Source organism: Macaca thibetana, chromosome 3 (genome assembly GCF_024542745.1).
Source record: "Macaca thibetana thibetana isolate TM-01 chromosome 3, ASM2454274v1, whole genome shotgun sequence".
Classification (NCBI taxonomy): domain Eukaryota; kingdom Metazoa; phylum Chordata; class Mammalia; order Primates; family Cercopithecidae; genus Macaca; species Macaca thibetana.
The window spans coordinates 37,610,507-37,623,305 of record NC_065580.1 but is presented as its reverse complement, the minus strand read 5'-3'; the positions used below and the strand labels follow the sequence as shown (position 1 = coordinate 37,623,305).

The following is a 12,799-nucleotide window of genomic DNA, read 5'->3' as shown; positions in this document are numbered from 1 at the left end:
CAGGCTAAGGTGGAGTTCAAGGCTGCAGTGAGTTAGGATGACACCACTGCACTCTAGTCTGCAGAAGAGTGGGGTACCCTGTCTTTGTAAATAATGTAATAAAATGAAAAATTCTGTTATAGGAATTTAAGAAAGAAAATTGGAAAAAAAAAACTCACTGGAGTTGGAAAAATCATGAATAGCAGATTTTCAAAATTAGATTAAAAATAACGGAAATATAAAAATAGCTTCAATCAAATGGAGCAGGCCAATGGAGAAGAAAATGAAAGAATATTAATGGGTACACCGGAGAGACGTAGGGGTATTACAACACATAATTTCCTCCTCCGAGAGGAAGACAGCTGATTGTGTCTCAAATTGCATTAAAAGAAAGTACAAAATCTTTTAAAACTTTAAAGATTTGGGGAAATTACCTGGTTCAGTCTACTCAATCAGATTAATAAAGTACTGCATGATATTAGGTAATTTAGTCAATGCCACTCTTGAAATAACTAAATACAGAACCAATGCTTCAAATCCTGATCATCTGGTCCCAATAACAGAGATGCTTCTGGACTAAATTCAAGACAAACTTTTCTACTGTATCAAGGTCTCACAAAAATCTATCTAGCTCAGAGCTAACATAAAAATCTTCTGCTATTTGGGTCTTGTACCTTTCAGCTTTAAGAAATGGGTATAAAACTGTGAAAAACAAAAAACAAAAAACAACATAAACTCCCTCCCTTAGAAAAAATAAAGTAGCTTTGTGAGTGCCCAGGCTGTCTTATTCAGAGTATCCATGATATCTATAATTACTGGCACATGGTAGGCACTCCAATATTTTTAAGAGTATAAAAATTTTTGAAAAATGAGATGAATCATTTAAAACCTAAAATATATGGTGAAAAATATATGAATCTTACGATACCCCCACAGGGAACATTACTTTTTGCCATTCCATAGCCTCTTAGCCTTTTGACTCTGTTTTCCAATTTCCTTTTCCTTTTTAATGTATCTTCATAAATTATGAAAGATTAGTTGGCAATGCTTAAGGCAGCAATCCATATTAAAACTTTGTAATTGTAACAAAACATCCATTAAGTTTATTTTTAAAGTCACTTTAAGCCAGTAGTATCTTATTTTTACTCCCTTTTGAAACAGAAGCCCCTTACAATGAGGATTTTGAGAAACCTGTCCTATGTCCTTCTTACAAAGTTCCCATTGGTAATTCAGATTGAGAATCGCTGGACTCAATCTCAGGTTGAGAATCGCTGGACTGAACTCCTTTTATTGGTTCCAACTCTTCCTATTTCTTCCTATGAAGAAATGCTAGTCTTTATTGAGCTGAGAAAACATTACAAGAATCTGTGAAACAAAGCTTCTAACACCTGTATAAAACTGAAAACCTTGTGACTTAATTGGTAAACAGCCAAGAAACACAAGAGACTACTAGCAGCCTCCAGAAAGAGGTACAGGTCAATGAAGTGACCAAAACCGGATGCTGATTTGCTGATTCTGCCAATTTCTTGTTAAATGGCTTTCAATAAGTGATTAACTTTTATTTTCTAAATTCAATGGAGATCTGCTGGTACTCTGTAAGTTACAAATGTAACTGCAAATTGGCCACAAGTCCAAAGGGTCTGGGCCTCTGCTATCAGCATCGACCTTTACACTCTGGGAATTCATATTTCCATCTGTAAAACTGGGGAAGATAAAGGGACTTAATCACTGAGCTGTTGTGAGAATAAACGAGCACATGAAACCATTTGGCAGTGCCTAGTACACAGTAGGCAATCTAATATTATTTATGTCATTGTATCCATATATATGGATACATACATATATGGATACATACATATATGGATACATACATATATGGATACATATATATGGATACATACATATATGGATACATACATATATATGGATACATACATATATATGGATACATATATATGGATACATACATATATATTGGATACATACATATATATGGATACATACATATATGGATACATACATATATGGATACATACATATGGATACATACATATATGGATACATATATATGGATACATACATATATATGGATACATACATATATATTGGATACATACATATATATGGATACATACACCTGGCTAATTTTTGTATTTTTTAGTAGAGACGGGGTTTCACCATGTTGGCCAAAAAGAAACAAAGGAAAAGTCCTATCAATTAGACAGCAGTTCTGTATTATAGGCAATAACATTTTTTCTTAAAAAAAAAAAAAAAAGGTAGAGGATGATGGAAACCGCCCCTCCCACAAGCAAAACAGCTGGAGCTCTCAATCTCAAATTGCCAGTCCGTCACTCACATATTCAGATCTAGGGCCACTAATCATCCGTGGTCCCGAGCTGTGAGAGCAGTAGCAAACAAATGGGAAGAAAAAGAAAAGACACCGAACATCAAAGGGCTGGATAGGTTGTAAAAAACCAAAAGTACCTCTAGTATAGGGGACACTAAAACTTTACAAGTGAGTCAAAACGGCCCCCTATGGAGTTGAAATGCAACACTCAACTCCGTCTCCGCCTCTCGGAGCTCTCAGCCTACACGCTGCAGGGGGCTTGAGCCACCGCCAACCCGGGGAAGACGCGACCCAGGTGCCCGCCCCAGGCCGGGGCGCCCAGAGCCAGCGCCAGGTGCAGACGCCGCCCCGTCTCCGCGGAGCCCGGGGATGCCCAAGCCGGGGCGGCGGCGGAGAACCCCGGCCAGCGGCTCTTCGGGACCCCGGTCCCGCCTGCGCCCTCCCCAACAGCCGGACACGCCGTGACGACGCGGCCGGGCCCCGGGGCCCGCCCCCGGCCGGCGACCGCAGAGTGCGCGGAGGCTGAGGACGTAGGTGGGCGTCCCCCTCCCCCGCCCTCCTCCATCCCTCCCCGAACCTGAGCCCCGGCTCCGTTCGCTTCCCAGCCGTCTCACCGGCCTCCCTCCCGCCTCTCCGCCGTACGCGCCCGCCTTCCGGCCTCCCAGCACTCAGTCCTGCCGGAGGCCGACGGGAACCGCCGCCTCCAGCTCGCGACTCCGCTTCCTCTCGGACTCCTCCTGCTGCCCCTCACCCCCGCGAGTGACCAGGAGAAAGCCAGCTCGCCGCTGGGCCTCCTCCCACGCTTCCCCGCCGCGACCAATGGGCCCCCGCCGCCTGGAAGCCGCGCCCGCCCCCTGGCGGTGGAGGACCAAGTGGGCGGCCGGGCCTGCCGGAGGGAAGCGCCGGAGAGCGGAGGGAGGGGTCTGCGGTCCCGCCCGCCGCCCCCGGCCAGGCGCTGCACAATCTGAACTTGCCACGTGGGAGCTGCCGCGGAGGTAGCCCTGCGCCGGGTGGCACTACGAGAGGAAGAAAAATGTGTCACTGCTTTCTCCCCACCATTCACACGCACAAAATCTCAGCCTCCAAGAGCAGAACATTTTAAATGACCCACCCATCTCAGAGATGCGCCAGCTAGGTCATCTTAGATATCTTGAGATACCTGAGATGGTCAGATCCACCAAGGACCTTGGGTTGTTTGCCGTTTGACTTCTTGAATCCTAGGAAACTGATTCTGAAAATCCTACTGTCCAGCGTCGTTAGAATTCTGATCACCTTTAATGCACCACGCAAGAAGAAAAGTAGTTCTTGCATTTTCCAAGTCACGTTTATTTTTAAAATTATGACTACACAATAGTTAGAAATGTTTTTTCTCAGGACATTTTCCCACAATTGTGTTGATAATTGGGAAGTTAATTCAAATCTTACTATACAAGACCCGAGAATGCAAAATTATTTCATAATTCAGATCCATATTCTAAAATAATGAATATTATCTATTATTTGATAGAATATTGGGATCATCAGTGTTTGCAGAAATTAAATTGTATTTAACAGTAGAGTTTGACTATAGTGCGTTAATATAGAATTGATATTCTACCAAATTTTGGCTTTCCTCCAAAAATATAAAACACACTAACAATAACTATGAATTCTGGAGTTTGTATCTGTGGTCAGGGGAGAAAGCATGAAATGAATTCTCATTGTTTTCCTTGCACCAATATTATGCTATTTGTGTATTACTTAAATCAAAAAACTAAGACTCCAAAATTGAGTTTAAATATCTTGCTCAAAAATACAAGGTAGTAAATTATGAAGCTGGAATTCCAGCCTAGCTTCATGCAGCTCCAAACAAACAAAAAGGCACTTTGCTTATTATAGTACCTAAAAACCGTAACACTTATTCTACACATGCCTCTCCTAGACTGCTACGTCTCACTGAAAGAATTTATGAAGCCTCTTGAGTAGGGAGTCCAAGGTGTATTTCTCAAAGAGCAATTTGCTCTGTAATCAAGCTAACCAGATTGGAAATTCCATGTGACATATTCTTATAATACCACACCTGAAACAATTCCTGTGCATAAAGTCTAATGTGTTAGTAGCCTATTCTCCACTGACCATAAGATATAGCTTAGAACCCTTTGGTAGGTAATGAAATTAATAACAATGGGTCACAACCAACATTTTGTTGCTGTTGATTCACTGAAAAATAGAAAAAAACAGAGTTCAAAGCATAAATTCAGGATAAGTATTCCTCATGAAACATTTGTCCCGTATCATGTGTGGGTGAGTGTCTGTGTGTCTATGTCCTGGCCTGGGATACAGTAGAAATTATATTAATATGGGTTTCAATTTTTTTAACATTGGTAAATCACTTCTTTAGGACTCCTGTTAATCAGCCTGTTCTTACACCGATGAAGGAGTAAGGATAACTTTCTACTTTTACTTGGCAGGAGGTAGCGCAGCCAGGAGAAGTAATCAGGATTAGTGATTAAGCTTAATAAAACCACAAAGAGCTTGACAGCTCCAGGAGGTATAGGCCAAAGGTGTTGCTATTATAATAGATACTGATAATGTATATTTCTAAAGCCAATATTTATTGTATACTTATTGTGCACCAGGCACTTTTCTAAGCATTTTTATATATATATATATATATATATATATATATAGACTTATTTAATTCTCACAATAATCCTGTAAATACAGAGGAGAAAAGTGAAACTTGCTCAGGGTCCTTCTGCTATGACCAGACACAGCTAACTAGACATGTGCTGAACTTCAAAACCCAACTATTTTGTTGACTTGAAAAGAATATCCAGAGAGTGGGACATCCAGCTTCTGAGTGGCATCCTTCATAGCACAAGCAACGAAAGAGAGGATTAAATATGATGTTGAGAAAGGCAAGAAGATTTGTATTCAGAAGTGTGCCTAGTGCCACAGCATGGAAAAGGCAGGCCAGCACAGGACTGGGCCTAATCTCCATGGTCTCTTCAGATGGAAGACAGGTCAAGCTGCTGGATTCTCTTATGCAGATGCCAGTAAGAACAAAGGCATCACCTGGGGAGAGGAGATATTGATGGAGTATTTGGAGAATCCCAAGGAGTACATCCCTAGAACAAAATTATCTTTGCCAACATTAAGAAGAAGGCAGAAAGAACAAGCTTATCTCAAAACAGCTACTAATGAGTAATAATTGGCCACTGCCTTATTTATTACAAAACAGAAATGTCTTATGACTTTTTTATGTGTACCATAATTTAATAGACCTCACACACCAGAATTCAGATCACGAATAACTGACAGAATGTTTTGTTGGCCAGTCCTGATGCAAAACCAAGACTGGCTTGTTGTTAAATGAATATGTTCAGTTTTTTGAATTTTAATAGTAATTCCAATTCAGTAAACGCTATCACTGTTTACCCTTTCTAAAGACATGATTAGGCTTTATTAGTAATGTTCAACTTTTCACAAAGATGGTGAATGTCATCTTAAAATGTATTGGAGATTGGTTTTATATTTAGATTCATATAACTGGTTATGTGAATATATTTAAATACTGGGGAAATTCCTTTATTATCTCAGAACCAAGCAAGATTCACCTGTGTTTTGTGTTCACCTCTTAAAGGCAAGGGTTGAAGATAAGGTAGCAATGTCTACTTTATATTTTTGGCCTTAACTATGCCAATCTAATTAGAATTCCTTGTATTTAAAATGATTCCTTTTACTGATTGAAAAGCATTTTAGTGTGGTTTATGTGTAGTATCAAATAAAGATTATTTAACACTTCTCACATTTTACAGATGATCTGTAAGGTCACATGCTTTTAAAATAGTAGCAAGATAAACTTCACTCTTGAATTATTTACAGTCTAAGTCAAACTAAGTTATATTTTAGGATTGTCTTTAAACAGCCATTCAGAGGCCGGGTGCGGTGGATCATGAGGTCAGGAGATGGAGACCATCCTGGCTAACACGGTGAAACCCCATCTCTACTAAAAATACAAAAATTAGCCAGGCGTGGTGGTGGATGCCTGTAGTCTCAGCTAATGGGGAGGCTGAGGCAGGAGAATGATGTGAACTAGGGAGGCGGAGCTTGCAGTAAGCTGAGATCGCGCCACTGCACTCCAGTCTGGGCGACAGAGCGAGACTCCGTCTCAAAACAAACAAACAAATACAAAAAACAGCCATTCAGAAACAGAAAAATGTAGAACTGCTGTGTATTTGTGATTGGGAATGGTGCTTTTGCCAACTTAAAATGATTAAAGTAGAGGAGATATACACGAATTTTTAAATTATGTATGATCATAAGACTTAATTAAAAACAAAACCGCAGATCATGATTAAAAGGAAAGAATGTTCATTCTCTCTTCAATAGGTGCCATATTTTATATAAAACTCTATTACTATAACTATATAAGAATATATATAAAACATATGTAAGAATTAGATAATATTGTTAAATACAAAATTTACAAAAAACCTCAGAATTTTAATTGCACCCACTCTCAAGAAGAAGAGTCCACTTGGTATCATTTTTCTGTATATGAAGTAGTAAATTATATGCAAATATGGCTACCAACAATTCCCCCATTCCTGTAAGTTCATGCCACTTTGTTTTTTACTATCAAGAGGTCAATCTATATCCTCTCCTCTTGGACCTAGGCTTGCCCCAGGACTTGTTCTGAACCACAGAATGCATGGAGGAGATCTTATGTGACTTATGGGCTTAGGCCTTAAGAGACCTTGCAGCTTCCATTTTCACTGTCTTGGGGATCTAGTCACCATATAGGAAACTCAGATGACTACTGAATAATGAGAAACTACATGCAGAAAGAGAGAGGTCTACCTCTCTCTCTCCCCACACATGTCTCTCTATCCACACCATCCCAGCCACTTCCCCTGAGGCACCAGCCGTATAAGTAAAGTCATGTTGCATGTTCTAGCTCCAGCTAAGTTCCTACCTGAGTACATCACGTAACTCCAGACAGTACCACATGGAGCATAACTGCCCAGCATAGACCAACAAAGCCACAGACACTTGAGAAATAACATACTTAAAAAAAAATGTTACTAAGTATTGTGGTAGTTTGTTACATAGCAATAAATAACTGACTCAGGGAAGAAAACATCTGTCGGGGGAAAAAAAGTAGACCAACTCTGGGGGTAGGATTACTTTAAAATATTCAAGCATGTTTATATTGGATTATAAACTCAAACCTGTGGCAAGATGGCCAGAAACTTGCCTAACTTTTGAAGAATATAGCAGAAGAGAGAAAAAAAAAAGAGAGAGGTAAAATAATAAAACCAAAAGTAAACATGTCAAATTTTATATCTATATGGGTTAAAATATCACAATAAGTGTTGCTTGAAAACTATTATTCACACTTTTTATAAAAATGTGAATTTAAAACCCTTAAACTTCATCCTTGCCTGTAAGGGCAAAATAGTACAGTTCAAAAAGCTGGAGTGCTCAAAGATTTCATGGCACTGTATTTGATACATTAGCAACACAGCCTATAAAATGTGGTTTAATTTACTATGAAATATGTATGACACAGTAGAATGGCATTATAGCAAATGTATCTTTGCATAAAAAAGACTCTAAGTTTTTAATCTATTACTTTTCTAGTAACATACGAGAAAATTCTAGATGCCATAAAAATTTGAATTTTTAAATGAATTGAATAAAAAATAAATATTCAGATAAATTTAACTTTTGATTTCACTCCATAGGGGATTCTAGTTTTGATTTGATGTTTTAATAGGTCTTTCGGTGTGGGAAAATTTAGCGTTTTTGTCTTGTTATAAATCATATTAAATGATATACTGTATGTGGTAACCTACATCTAAAAAATGTATTGGAATCATGACTACAAAGTAACTTCCGTTTCCTTGAAATTATGCACAAATGTGAATTATAAACAATTATTAAGGTTACTAGTGGCTTCCTCTGAAGACTAATTTATGATTCTGTCATAAAATATTACCCTCTAGAAAAATTTCTGATTCAGCATCATATTCTACAGAATACTTTTTTTGAAGTCTTATATGGCAGTGTTAACTGTTGGTAATGCCAAACAATGATGCAGTAACCATGGATTCACCTAAACACACCACACACACACACACACACACACCTTGCATATACATAATACACACATAGTGTATAAGGTATTTAGAAATTTATATTTATCAGATTTTGTAGAAAATACTTTACGTTTTTCACTGCCACAGAACAAATGGGAAAATCTGACTACACCCCTAACATTCATATAAATCTAAGTAAGTACAATGAGTAAGCTTCACATTAAGTCATCTAAAAACACTTCTATCCACATTCTATTTTTTAAAAAGTCTACCAAAAAACTCTCAGAGAAGAAGCAACTGAACAAATACTGAACAAAGTGTCTGTTTTCCTACAACATAATTGCTTAAGTCTGTAACTTCAGTTCTTTATTAAAAACTGACTATGGGAACCCTTTAAGCACAAAAGGACTCACTGTGACAATGGCATTTTTTACTAAACATTAAGATCTCAAGTTATATTAAATTGGAATGCATTGTTTGCTTTGAAAGGCAAAACAGTAGAAATATGAGTAACAAAACATCATTCAGTTGTTAGTATTGCATAAAGACCTGTTCTCTGGTGAATTTCATGGTCACTACAGATAGTTCAGCAACACACTCCAGCAGGCCAAAATCCCATGTGGTCATAACAAGTCTAAGAAATATACAATAGAAAAACACAAAATAAATAGATAGATAGATAGATAGATAGATAGATAGATAGATAGATATACACACTGCATATTGTCATTGCAATCTTTGTGTGCTTTTTCATGTATTATATAGTCTCATAAATTTGTTGCATATTTTTCCTAATATGATTGATTTCAATAATACTTGTTTCAAGGAATTAGATGGAAACATTGGAATTCTAGACAATGACATTGACCTTCAAAACTTACAGGCTGGCAGTGTTTTAGGTACAACAATGCTTTTCCTTAATATACCTGTGACCTAGATAGGAAGCTAGAATCAGCCTACCCTTCCAAATATGTTTCACTAACTGCATTTCCAATTCTAGGTCAGTCTCCCACCCCTCAGTGCCACACAAAAGGTACCACATCTGTACTGTCTTGAACTTGCTTCCTGATTAAATAGGAAAGGTTACTTATGAAACCCTAAGCCGCTCATTTTTTACACTTTTATTTTGAAATATTTTCTGTAGAACTGTTGTGGCCTTGCTGAGGCTTGGACATATTTTTAAGTGTAATTTATTTACTCAGAGAAGCTCTGCTCAAATATAGCATCTGGTATTTCATAGCGTTTTATCCAATAGTCAAATTTTCCATCTCTATTCATGAAGCCAAAACCAAGAAAACTGCTCACTTTACTTTGAAAAATCAAGCATGGGGAATTAACTAACCTTCAGATTCTATAGATTCCAGGATAACCTCACCTTCTGAAATTCCCCATCTCTTCTATACTTCCAGACCTCCCTGCCCCCCATCATTGTTTAACTCATTGCAAGGGTTGAGGTGAGAGGGTTGGACTTGAAGTCAGACAGATGAATTTGGATCCTGGCTACATCTATTAATTAATGATTCTAGGTGACCTCAGCCCAGGTGCTTAGTCTGTCTAAACCAGTTCTTCCCTGTAAACGAGAACAATAGCAATCCTCTCACAGATTTTTAGTTTGTCCCATTTTGTTTTGGTATTGGAGAATGTTTAGTATAGTTTTTAGTATTGGGGGTGAAATTCATTTACCACATCAGATCTGTGGTCCCAGATAATTCTTAAATGCCACTACCCACCCGCCCCTGATTTGCATGCAAAACTTTGGTGAAGTATCTGCTTATCAGTTCAAGCTGCCAGTTGTCTTAGAACTCGTTTGCATGATCTTACTTCAGCACTAAAACGCGGGACTCATTTTGCAGAATTTTTTATTTTATTTTATTTTTTGCTTGTGTTTTTTTTGTTGTTGTTTTGTTCTTTTCTACACTACCCTTCACACACAGCATGCACTGATTCATAGGAGCCAACATCTTCCACCTCCTCATTTCCATTGCTTCCATCCAGCCCCGCAGAACTATCATCTCTCCATCACCAGTGGTACACCTACTGAGTGCTCATACCCATTATTGGTCCATTTGCCCTCTTCCAGGACTCCAGAGGCCACATGCTTCGCTGTCTGCACCTGTATCTGAACAACCTAGGCTGCTTACTCTCCCGAATCCTTAACTCAGATGACAGATCCTCTCACAGTTTCTCACAGTTCCTTGAGGGAGACAGAACTTTTAATTGGAGCTTCTCATTCATGGTAGATCTCACCAAGGGTTTAACACATGATTCCATTTTCATGTTTCTCACTTGTTATCTTTGAGCATTTACTGAAACAGTGATGAAATATTTCCAGCATCTGAATAGAAGCAGGTACGCAGACGACTTCTCCACTTGTCTATTAAATTAATAAATTAATTTGCTATACAGGACAATTTGGAATCATACATGACCCCTGAAAATTTTAAATGCATCTCACTTGCAAGAGAATACACACCTCCTGGCAACCACTAACCTGTTATCCATCACTATCATTTTGTCATTTTAAGAATGTTATAGAAATGGTATCATGCAGTATGTAGTCTTTTGGGATTGGCTTTTTTCACTCAGCATAATTCCCTTAAGATTCACCAGTTTGTTATCCTCAAGGCTAGGAGAGAAGAGAGAAGAAAGTGGGTGTGTTTTCAAAGGGGCATCATGAGGGATCCTGGTGGTAATAGAATAGTTCTGTGTCTCAGCTGTGGTGGTAGATACACAACCAACACAGGGGATCAAATTACATAGACCAAAATCATACACATAAATCAGTGCTATTAAACCTGGGGAAATCTGAATAAGACAAGTGGATTTTTTCTATGTGGGAATCCTGGTTGTTATATTGCACAATAATGTTATGTTACCACTTGAAGAAACTGGATAAAGGGTACATAGATCCATCACTGCTTAGAATTAGATGTGAATCTACAATGATCTAAAAATAAAGAGCTTAATTAAGAACACACCAGAGGGACTTACGACTAGCAGAGTAAGACAGCATACTTGAAGAATCATGTGATTTGAATGTCAGTTTTTGACAGAGCTTAAGGGATTTTGCACCTGCCATTTTAAAGATTTCAGATAGTACATATTATGCAAGGTGCCTGGGGCAATTGCCCCGTCAGCCTGTAACATAAAAATGGTTCTGCTATTATCCATAGAGCCAAATTTCTACAAACATCCCAAGGGAATAAAATATGTATTAGTTTACTAGAACTGCCATAACAAATTACCACAAACTAGATGGTTTATATAGCAGAAATTTACTGTTTCACTATCCTGGAGAACAGAAGTCTGAAATCAAGATGTTGGTTGGGCTGAGTTCCCTTTGGAGGCTCTAGGGGAGAATCCTTCCCTGCCTCTTAGAGCTTCTGGTTGCTCCAGGAATTCCATGGTGGCAATGCAGGCTCTCTAGGCTTGTGGATGCATCATGACAATCAATGCATCCGTCTTCACATGACCTTCTCCTATCCTCTCTGTGTCTTCTCCTTTCCTGTGTCTTATAAGAATACTTGTCGGCTGGGCACGGTGGCTCATGCCTGTAATCCCAGCACTTTGGGAGGCTGAGGCGGGTGGATCACGAGGTCAGGAGATTGAGACCATCCTGGCCAATATGGTGAAACTCTGTCTCTACTAAAAATACAAAAATTAGCCCGGCGTGGTGGTGCATGCCTGTAATCCCAGCTACTCAGGAGGCTGAGGCAGGAGACTCACTTCAACCAGCGAGTTGGAGGTTGCAGTGAGCTGAGATCGCACCACAGCAATCCAGCCTGGTGGGTGACAGAGCGAGACTCTGTCTCAAAAAAAATGATAATAAAGAATCTTATCATTGGATTTAGGGTCCACCTGGGCAATCCAGGATGATCTCATCTCAAGCCCCTTAATTTAATTACTTCTGTAAATAACCTTTTTTTTTTTTCAAATAAGGTCACCTTTAAAAGTTTGAGGAGTGAGGATGTGGACATATCTATGGACATATCTTTTGCATGTGGGGTGGGGGGGCAGGAGTGGGGAGGGCACCATTCAACCCACTACAATGAATAATAATCAATTCATCAATTTATTATTTCAAGAAATGTTCTTTGAGCCCTTAATAGGAATGTGGCACCATCCTATGAAAGACAGTCCATACACTATGATATCTGAATAGCTTGTAAGTCACATTGAGGGGACACGTCAAAGCTTAGGGATAGTAGATAGAAAGAATGCATAAATACAAGTGAGGACAGTGGTCGAGGCAGTAGATCAGAGAAGGCTGATCTATTGTAAACTAGATTTAGGTAGATTTTCCAGGGGCCTTATGAAAGCAAGTTAGCTTGAGATGGACCTGAAAGGATGGTGGATTGCATTTTGGTCTTAAGGAATAAAGGCAGTG

At 38.9% G+C, this 12,799-nt stretch overlaps 1 protein-coding gene across 2 annotated transcripts in view; it reads right to left on the bottom strand.

The window, feature by feature from the left end:
- Positions 1 to 3,237, bottom strand: part of FAM3C (FAM3 metabolism regulating signaling molecule C) — a 47,530-nt gene extending 44,293 nt beyond the window's left edge. The window contains exon 1 of one of the 2 annotated variants that reach the window (XM_050785076.1): positions 2,941 to 3,237. The gene's annotated coding sequence lies outside the window, so the exon portion shown is untranslated. Of the gene's footprint in view, positions 1 to 2,903 lie in introns of both variants that reach the window. The other variant, XM_050785077.1, reaches the window with a different exon arrangement.
- Positions 3,238 to 12,799: the final 9,562 nt, after the last annotated feature.